Source organism: Doryrhamphus excisus, chromosome 3, assembly GCF_030265055.1.
Source record: "Doryrhamphus excisus isolate RoL2022-K1 chromosome 3, RoL_Dexc_1.0, whole genome shotgun sequence".
Lineage (NCBI taxonomy): Eukaryota > Metazoa > Chordata > Actinopteri > Syngnathiformes > Syngnathidae > Doryrhamphus > Doryrhamphus excisus.
The window spans coordinates 9832976-9843314 of NC_080468.1; the positions used below are offsets into that span (position 1 = coordinate 9832976).

Genomic DNA, 10339 nt, shown 5'->3' on the forward strand with positions numbered 1-10339 from the left:
GTAAAAGTACCAGATGGAGGTGTAGGATTTAATAAGCTTTGCTTCTTCCTACTCCTTTTGGACATGTGGAACTGGAAACTGATTATGGGATGCACTCAATTGTAATCTGATGCATGTTCAAATGAAATAAAACCATTACCATATATTTGGTTGATGTAATGCAAAAAAACGTAAAATGTGTATTTTTTTTAATCTATATATACTGTGAAAATGCAAAGAAAATAACATTATGCAGAATAAGCAGGACTCAGGTGGAACCTTTGTTTCGGTAGCTGTTGTGCCAGGATTGCATTGGGTGTGAACTTCCGCCAACCCAGACGCAATCAGGGCAAAGAACTTGGTGCTCTGTGTCCTTACTGCTGTCCACTTAGCTGTTCTTACAGGTCACTAGTGGCACATATAATCTCTTTAAACCCATAACATGCTAAGGAAAGTAATTGAAGTGCTTTCGAAACTTTGTAAGATTATTGGTCGTCTTCGAGCACATTTAGGCGGCAGTTCGTGCCGTGTCGCGGCCATTTTGGGTTCAGTTGGCCCTCACTCTTGTTTCACAGGTAAGCTCACTGTATATGGTCATTGTGCTCCTGCACGCACAGACACACCTGCGACTATATTATCTTTGTTAGTCTGAAAAAAGGGGTTTACATTTCAACATTACCTTTTGTATGACTTATTTGTTTTTATTTGCATATGTCCAGAGTTGTAGCAAACTAGCAAGTTGCTTCTTTTAAAGCACAGAAGAATAGAACTGTGCTGTGTGTACAATGTTATTATAGTGGATTCTCTGCATCTATGTTTAGTGATGGTATAAACATTGTTATGTTGCCAGTGTAAAACCAAAACAGTGAAGGTAATTTGAGAAATGTAATGAAGGTATTGCATGGATGAATGTTATTTGCACTTACTTGTGACTATTGATTCTAGAAGAAAGTTATTCTTGAAATGCGTGAACTTTGAGTTTCAATACAAGACACAATCTGGACGATGAACTTGGTGCTCCGTGTGCTTGCTGCTGTCCACTTGTCTCTGTTCTTACAGACTGTTGTATTTTATTATTGTGGCGCCATATCCTGCTACTGTTGCAGCTGTAACCCAAGGCAAGCTACAACTTAACTCTGAATCCCTGACGTCATTTCCTGTCCAGCTGCTGCACCGCTCCCCTAGGGAACACATTTATAGCAACACAAGTCTTGTTTAGTCTTAGAAGTGCCTTATGTACTGACTTTATATGAACTATATTCGATGATATGAGTGTAAAGGTGACTATAGGGGTGTTACTTCAAGTTTATGGGGCTCTAATAATGTTAAAAACAGCCATATATTTGTATATGTCACTCCAGAAATATTCAATTTATAAATTAGGAATCATATTTTGTGGAAATTCACTATCACAGTCGGCTTTGGAACTAATTAATCACAATAAATGAGGAACTAGTGTATATTTTAAATGTTTTGATAACAATTTTGGGTTTAACTGTAGCTTTTAACACCATATGATACAACTGTATTACTGAAAATGTTTTTAATTTGGAAAACAAAGGTCATTCATTGCCTTTAATGTCATTTACATTTTTCCTGATTGATCTAATATAAAATGTATTTTAGAGAAGCTATAAAGTATTTCACACTTATCTGATGCTTCCATTAAATGTATAAAGTCTCAATTAAAAATAGTCTCGAAGAACTACAAAATAACGTCAGCTGTAGGAAATTGAGTGTCATACGTGCTGACCACTACTGTGAGAGAACTTTTAAAAAAGCATTCATGGATTTTTCATTTCCTCATTAGTTAAACAAGGGAATGCAATCTTCTTTTAATGGAGACATCTGATAAAAGTACATCAATGTCGTTTCGTCAGACGACAGATTTGAAGTGTAAGCTAGATATGTCCATGTGTACCACAAAGGACACACTCATCTTTTAAAAGTGATGTAGCCAAGGCCAGTCATAGTGGAGCCAAGTGACTCATAGAACCGCATGTGGTCCAGCAGAACACAAACTGACCTTCAGCTACTTTTTTGGTGAGTGCTTTAAAGGCTGGCTTTGGCCTTTGAGGGGTGTTCAACCTGATTCCAATGCTCTGATGGATAAATTACATTCCCCTCATTCAGTAATTAAGATGACACATATTCAATTCAGAATGTATTTTTGATGAAGACGTTGCTTGCAAAGAGCCCGACTGTGCCTCTCTTAACGTTCTCTGCTTTTGTGTATAAAACGAGATTGTGTCCAATGAGATTTTATATCTCAAAGGAGGTCGAAGGTAATTAAGATGCATTTAATTATCAAAAGCAATCTTCTCTGTGCTAGAAATCAGCATTTCAGAGATGCCTGACACCAGTCTTGCTAAGACGTCAATTAGAGACCATTCCAGTGACAGGAGAGTGAGCTATACAACCATGGACAAAATTACACAATCACGTCCAACGTCGTCCGTGCATACCGTCATCTGGAAAAAAACTGGCTGTGGCGCCCCAAGTGGGTTGTGCTAAAAGTGCTTTGAAAGACATTGTCAAAACGTTATAATTATCAGACATATTATGGGCAATTAGTAAGTCCTACCCATGCACCTGCCATGACGTTTAGCTAGATGGCGGCCATGTTTTTCAACCAATTTTGCACACAGGTGATTGTCAGTGCTTGACCATGTGGTGCATTTTCGGCCCTTTGTATTGAGTTGTGGACTCCCATAGAGCAGGTAAACACGATAACCCGTACAGAAAGCTTTCTATATCTTCCAGAATCTGCACCTATTCCAGCTATATCTCTTTGGATTTTGAAAACTATCAGTTTTAATTTATTCCGCCCACCTCCCACTCATCTTGTACAGCTAATAGCTTGTACCCGGGAACGCCCATATAAGGAAGTCGGTGAAAAAAGTCCGGACACCAAGATTATGTCTCGTTTAAAAATAATTAAAGCTCATTCATCTGTTTAATGTGCATACAATATGCAGTTTTGTTCCGACAAGAAGCAAAAACCCAAATTGGCAAGGAAGCCGATCCAATCTCCTCACCATCCAAAGCATTTTTGTCTCTAAAGGTTGAGAAGATATAGGGTTATAAGAAGGACAGTACCCCACCCACTCCTGAAACCCCCCCGCAGAGTCTAATCCCGCACAGAGCCACACTCAGCTCTGCCCGCCTTCGATTCCTGCAAAAAGAAATCAATGAAATATTTTCCCACCAAAATGAGGGAAGGAACAATGAATGAACAATGCACATGTCAAGGTCTTTTTAATTAGAGAGCTCACTCAGAAGGACTCCTTTCCTTTCACGGTTGTAGAGGAAATGAGACGGGCCAGCCGAGGAGGAAGATGGGCGTGTTGATAGCAAGCGATGAAGGTCAAACACTTCCTACTGACGTCTCTTTAATATCAACTTCATAACTTGACCTTGGCGGCTAATACACGGGTAGAAGCCATCAACTTTTTATTCTCTTTGTCTTTGTCCCTGATATGACATTGTTTTATCACACCGAAACCTAAAAATAGAAGGACCTTGTTGATTTATTGACAGGTCATCAAATGCCTTTGCACTCGCTAAGTATAGATGCTCAACTGTGTCTTTTCTGTTTGGAAATGACATATACTGTCCAATAACAACCGTGTTCTGTATGTAGCATGTGTATTGCAAAAAAATATTGTTGCAATTAGAAGTGACAAACAAGTGCCGTTTAATGGAATTTGATTTAATTCATAAAGTATGGTTACCAAGACGGTTACCACTGTTCTGTTTTCAAAACAAAAACAAAAAATTATAAACATGTTTTTCGACGCCGCTAGGGCAGCTAAGATGTTTGTGTGAGAGCACAAAGTGGGTGATGAAAACATTTGGGAAGATTGACAAGATGAATGAAAACCCTCTGCTCTGTTGTCCTCCTCCAGTTTTTTGTATGAGCTACATTATCTTGCGATAATCTATAAATAATATGGTGACATAATGGCATACATATTCACAACAATAAAAAAAAAAACAATCATCCATCCTAAGTTCGGGTCGTGGGGGCAGCAGCCTAAGCAGAGAAGCCCAAACATCCCTCTCCCAGCTACTCCATCCACTTCCTCCAGGCAGCTTCCAAGGCATTCCCAGGCCTCCTACTGGTCAGGCATGCCCCGAACACCTCCCCAGGGAGGCATCCGACAGGCATTGTGACCAGATACCCGAGCCACCTCATCTGGCTCCTCTTAATGCAGAGGAGCAGTGGTTCTACTCTGAGTTTTTTTGCTTTTCATCTTCATTGCTTTTTCACCTTATCTCTAAGGGAGAGACCAGGCACCCAACGTAGAAAACTAATTTCAGCTGCTTGTACCCGCAATCTTGTCCTTACGGTCAGGAAATAGGAAATGTAAAAAAATACTTGCATTGGAGAGGCTGAAATCAGAATATATGACATCTTTAAATCAATACATGAATATCCAAAACCCAAGATCATCAATTAATTGATTAATTGTTGCAGCTCTGACGATACATATTCATTTACCGAGTCTGGAAAAAATATGGAAGTTAGAAATCTCAAAAAAAAAAAAAAATAAAATAAAAATAAAGTAAATAAATTCATAATTAACGGAAGAAAATTTACAAGAGGAAAATTAAAATAGTTGGAAAAAAAGCTGTAATTTTATGAGAAAGCCCAAATATTAAGAGAAAAATGTCAGAATTTTAGGAGAATAAACTTGTAATATTATGAAGAAAAATAATGTCATTTTAGTAGCATAGACTTCAAATATATGAAAGAAAAAAGTGTATTTTTTTAAATGTGTACTATTATGTGAGAAAAAGTAAGGAAAAAAAAAAATCTCAAATACGTAGGGACCTTGCATATAGTACATCTCGGATTTTTCAGTCAGAAGCCTGAAAAACAACCACAGCTGACCTGGTTGTGCATCAATGAATGAGGTATTGGATGTGCAATAAGCACTTGCGTAAACAGAGACCAGGAGACATGAATGTTATTTTTAATTACCTCTGTGTGCATTGTGCACTTGTGCACGCGTCTGCCATTGAACGTAATGAAACCAGCAGCTGCAAGTCAGTGCATTCATGTTCTGTTGTTAATTGAGACTTAAAAGCACATGACTTATGACACAAACTGAAATCTTAGTTTGACCAACCCACACCAACACTGAGGATGGTCTAGACGGGGGATGAGTAGCTTGGAGCAAGGTCATGTAGTTCTTTTTAGGCTCTCAGCTGGATCTTGACAGTGATTGTGAATTACACAGAATGACATTGGACAGAGGTCATGCGGAACATGTGACTACAGTTCCTTAAGAGACAATGGGGAATATGCTCATGTTTTTAATGAGCTTTTTTTTTTTTTTTAAAGATTGGGACAAACTTCCGCTGAATGCTCTGAGCTCATTTTTCAATGATAGTTCTGCTATTGTGGAGAATATGGATTTAGCGAAACTTGTAATAGATGATGTGTTGTACAGTGAAACATTGGTAAGCGTCATTAGTCTGTTCCAGAAGGTCCAACTGTAACTGAAACATCCTCTCATTAACTGGAAATCATATAAATGAAATTAATCTATCATAGACACACGAAAATGTGTGTCCATTTTTTTTTTATAGTTTTACAATTACAGTTTTACATACAAAAAAATCTTTAAGACGTGACTGTTGGCAAAGACGGCTATGACACAGCAAGATCAACACAGACACAACTTTCGTGCTTTGTTTTGAGTTATTTCTTGAATTCAGTACTTTCTGGCCTTCTCTACCAAAATTCTTGCACATTTCGTTGACTTCATTGCGGGGTTATTTTGCAGCTGTGATCGATAAGCAAATGTGGTAACTGTGTTAGTTAGCAAAAACTTACAGGTCAATGATAATATGGATGGATGACGAAGTTGGGGGACAATGACTACTGGTTCTGGTTTCCATGCTAACACGAAGCTGACAGGGATGTTTTGTGTTAAAAATATATTTCAAACAAAGCCGGACACGCAAATTGTATTAATACTAAAGCCATGTAGGTTTGGATGTTTTTATCCCTTAATAATACTGTAAGGCAGGGGTCTCAAACTAGCGTCTCGCGGGCCGCATTTGGCCCCCACCTTGATACCAAAGTTTAATGTTGAAATGACAGCTTAAAGCTGTGTGCACACCGGACACAATTAACATGATGCTACCCTGTTACCCCGCCCTGTTTCGCTTTGGATTAGCACTGAAGCTAAAGGCTTATGACCCTGGGTACAAATAAATGCAGGAAATGATTTGGAATAAAAGGGAAAATACACGTCAAGATAAAGCATCTCATCAAACATGTTGTTAAAGTTACCACGCTGCTCCCAGATGGAACTGAGTACGATGCTAACTTGCTAATTGGGTCAAATTATTAAGTTTCATTAATGTTCATGTTAAAGGTAAAAAAAAAAACGGAACCAAAGTACTGAAAAAGTGTAGGGTATAGCAGAAGCAAAAGCATTGAAGATAGTTTTTTTATTGATTTTTTTTCCCAGTTTTTAATAAATGCGTTTTGTTTTGTTTTTTTAAAACCTGATGCGGCCCGGCTTCACCCAGAACCTAGCTACGGTGGCCCCCAGGTAAATTGAGTTTGAGACCCCTGCTGTAAGGGAAACTGTTTGAGGGACTCAACAGTGCTTCTGCTGGTTGCAGCCAAGTTGTGCAGCGGCAAGATTAAACAACAATCAATTCCACCAAATCAGTAAACATCTTTATACTGGTCATAACATATTAAATTCTTGCTATTTCTATTTAGTATCAAATTTTCTTTTGATATGAATGTAGGACCAAAGCAGCCTCAGATGGCATGTTTAAGGTACTATTGTCTGGGATATGATACACTCACTATATGTGTCAATTTCTGAGCTTTTGAATATGTCTGCGTTACATATACCCGACATGTGTATTCAGGGCTGTGTGGGTGAACGCTAGTGTAACTGGAGAGGCTGCATAGAGGACACGCTAAGTGGCTCTCAGGGGAGAGTCGATCAGTTGTTAAAGACAGTGGAGAGGGACACAACGTTCAGAGCTGCCAGCTCAGACAGACACAAGACGAGTCTTGGTTAGTATAATTGCGAAAGGCAGGCAGCCTTTTGAATGCCGTCTCTGTTGCCCTCTTGCTGACAAGCTCACAGAAGCCTTTCACCTTCTTATGCCAGACAAGTAGATGGATTGGAGTGGCAACAAAGGAGAAATTAATGGGTGTATTTATTGCCAAAGCGTCTGTGCTATCATTGATTTTTTGGAAAGCACCAATCACATTAATTTGTAGTTCTTGCTTTCTCCGCAGCCATTCTCTTGTGGCAATGCTACAATTAACTTGAGAGCTTGTGAAAATGTTTTGTGCAATTCAAATCACATCCTTTCTTTGTTCCTGATGGCAGGTTTTTATTCTCAAGGCTGGCATGTCTTCTGTTGCCTGGTTGAAAGCTTTCATTTTGTGGGAGCGAAAGCTAAAACCCTGAAAGTAACAGGAGTAACAAGGACAAGAAGGGAGGGAGTAGAGACGGTGCCTCCTAAACATTAATAAATCTGCATCTACACATAGGACACTACCCTTACTGCACTTACTCCCAATGCGCAAGACATTATCCAAAGTGATGAAAGGAAAAGAGGAATGCCAAATGATAACCAATTCCCTTTTGGAGGTCTCCATCCCATTCCCAGGCCCGCTTTCCTTTCTACTGTCTTCTCTACTTACCATCTCCACCATGGCTGCCGCCCCCATAAGGCAAGGAAATGCAGCTGCTGTCAGCCACTGAGGGCCTCCAGGCTGATCTCTCACTTTGTAGAGTGTGCAGCACCATAATGAGCCCACTCTTCCATCTGCAACATTCCTCCTCCATCCTGATTTTAAGAGCCCCACTTGTGCGTCGCCATAGGTGAGCGCGGCGCAGGCAGTAGGGTGCATGCTAAAAAACATATGAAAAAGGCCCTTTATGGAGTACAGCTGAATCCATATGATGTATACAATAATCCTTCTTTTATCACGGGGAATTGGTCTTATGAGTGAATTTCCTTTATATAAGTGGAATATTTTTCTAGTTGGAGCATAGAAAACCTGATTACAACCTTCTAAATTAAATTTTTAACATTATGAATTTAATTTAATTTTACCTAGCATGTATATTTACAAGTAAATGTCGAGATGCTCGATATTGGCTTTCTTACTGATATCTGATATCACGATTTTTCAGCATCTACATCAGCCGATAGCGATATTAGCAGTTCCCTCAAACTAATATCATATAATGAGCACATTATATATTTTTTTTCTACTGTGATGCCACTGGATGCATGTCACAAATAAACACTTTGTGCAAAATAAGACAAATACAGCACCGCAATATGGAATGTAAGTTATAGAAAAAAGTGGTGTTTTTAACAGAATTAGTCTTTAAGAACATCATCAAAATTATGCACATCACGCGTTAATGTAGCATGAACATCTCGGCAGAAATAATGATACCGATATGAACCATTTTATGCCAATATTGACCAATATTCCATCTCTAATTAAATGCATTTAATTTAATTAAATGGTCTCTAAATTCTACATAATTTAATGCAATGAAAACCTGAATGGGTAGAACAAACATTGAAAAGCAAAAATGAAAATGATCTTTTCTCCAGTTCACAACATTAATTTCTCTGAGCAACCACAAAGTGTCCTCAAAGTGTCCTCAAAGTGTCCTCAACCAACACATACCAGTAACACACAGAAAACACATACTATTTATAATATCTGTCTGCCAAAGAGGCTGAGTACTTTTCAATTTTACTTCAAAGTTTATTGAAAATTGCTGTTACAGTTTACAAATGCTGCATGATGGTGACAGTCACTATTACCCATTGGAAAAATGCAGTCAACCATCATGGCAGAGTTAGAATATATGGAGTAGGTGCTAAGGGTCCAAATGGTATTGTTAATTAACACCAGTTGTTCGCAGGCAAAGCTGCTAAACGACGGAATTCTCAAGGAGACCGTGAACCAGAGGCTGCCTGCAGCTGTGCTCGGTGTTGTGCGCTAATGTTGATTGTTGACCTCTGAACTCCCGTCATTACTAGCACCTGTCACTCAGCACAGCCCCCCGTCTCAAAGGGAGAAAGATCTACGACAGCTGAAGGGTGAGTGAGACATGCCTAGCACCCAAATTCCAACACTCCATACTCCCCAGTGGTCGTAAACAATCATAACTTAAAGGATGATCTCTGACTCAGCACACAGAGGAAGGAAAACAGAAATAAGCATAGCTGCAGTGTTAAAGGTAAAAAAGGCTATTATGACTATTATTCTCTCATCTGAGTCATAACTGTTGACTTCTGCTTAGGAGGTTTTCATTGCTGTTTGTAGTATGTCGGAAGAATTGGGGAAAAAAAATTCACAAAGGCTGAATAAACATCAACTTGAGACATTTCACCTTTAATCCGAAGGGATTCGGATTCGGACACTGATGACAACAAAGCTTCATGGGAAAGTCAGATATGGACAAAGGAAGACCCATAAAAACATATTTATTAGTGACCTCAGTTTCAACTAACGATAAATAACACTGATGTATGCTCCATAAATCAACAAAGACAGGCTATGGTATTAATATGAAAAAGTGACCACTAAATATAACGAATGGCATATATTCTACTCATAACATTATGATGAATTTAATGATGATATAAAGATACTATATAAATGACCATTAAAATATACATTTTGAATTTGTTCCCCATTATAGCCTGTTTGTATATTCTTTTTCTGGCCACATGTTGAAAGTTTGCTGCACTGATGTTTACATAAAATGTATAATGCTTTGGAACCTTGTCGCTATCATGGACTAGTGCTTAGAAGACATTATGTAAACAAGACTCTCTCTTGTACCAACTTTGAAATAGTGGTCGTTATTTGTTGTCTTGTTTTTTTTTTTTCATGTTTACGGACCGAATAGCATCCTTTTTCAAAATGCATTTTGCTTGTTACCGCATGTTACTTCGAAGCAGTCATCAGTGAAACGGTCACTGTAAAGGTCAGAACTCAATGTGGGTCTCTTATTCGCTGGACTTGCTAGGTCCATTGTCTATTGTCGAGAGAAAAAAAAAAAAACAATATCACTCGGTTATTGCGAACAACCGGCAGCAGCACAACATTTTGGCCTGACTACTACTTTGATGAAAAAACATTTGTTTACTCTGCTTGAGCTGAAAGGTTTTACACCCCCAAAAAATGAGGCTGAGTTGGCTGGCACCATGAACAAGAAATTAAATTTTTGAAAATATACCGTTCACTTTCAAAAAATCAAACAATGTCGAACATAATTACAAACAATATAAATCATGTCAAGGAATCTTTAATTATTTGAAATTGATTCACATT

General features: G+C 38.5%; 1 long non-coding RNA gene across 2 annotated transcripts; it reads left to right on the forward strand.

Moving 5' to 3' along the window:
* The first annotated feature begins 274 nt into the window (after nt 1–274).
* On the forward strand, nt 275–9596 carry LOC131126055 (uncharacterized). 2 transcript variants are annotated; one of them, XR_009129108.1, is made up of 5 exons: nt 275–383; nt 464–554; nt 8922–9099; nt 9193–9239; nt 9326–9596. It is a non-coding gene; the product is annotated as an uncharacterized LOC131126055 (long non-coding RNA). The 2 variants fall into 2 exon arrangements; XR_009129107.1 differs by lacking the exons at nt 8922–9099; nt 9193–9239; nt 9326–9596 and adding an exon at nt 1086–1618.
* Nucleotides 9597–10339: the final 743 nt, after the last annotated feature.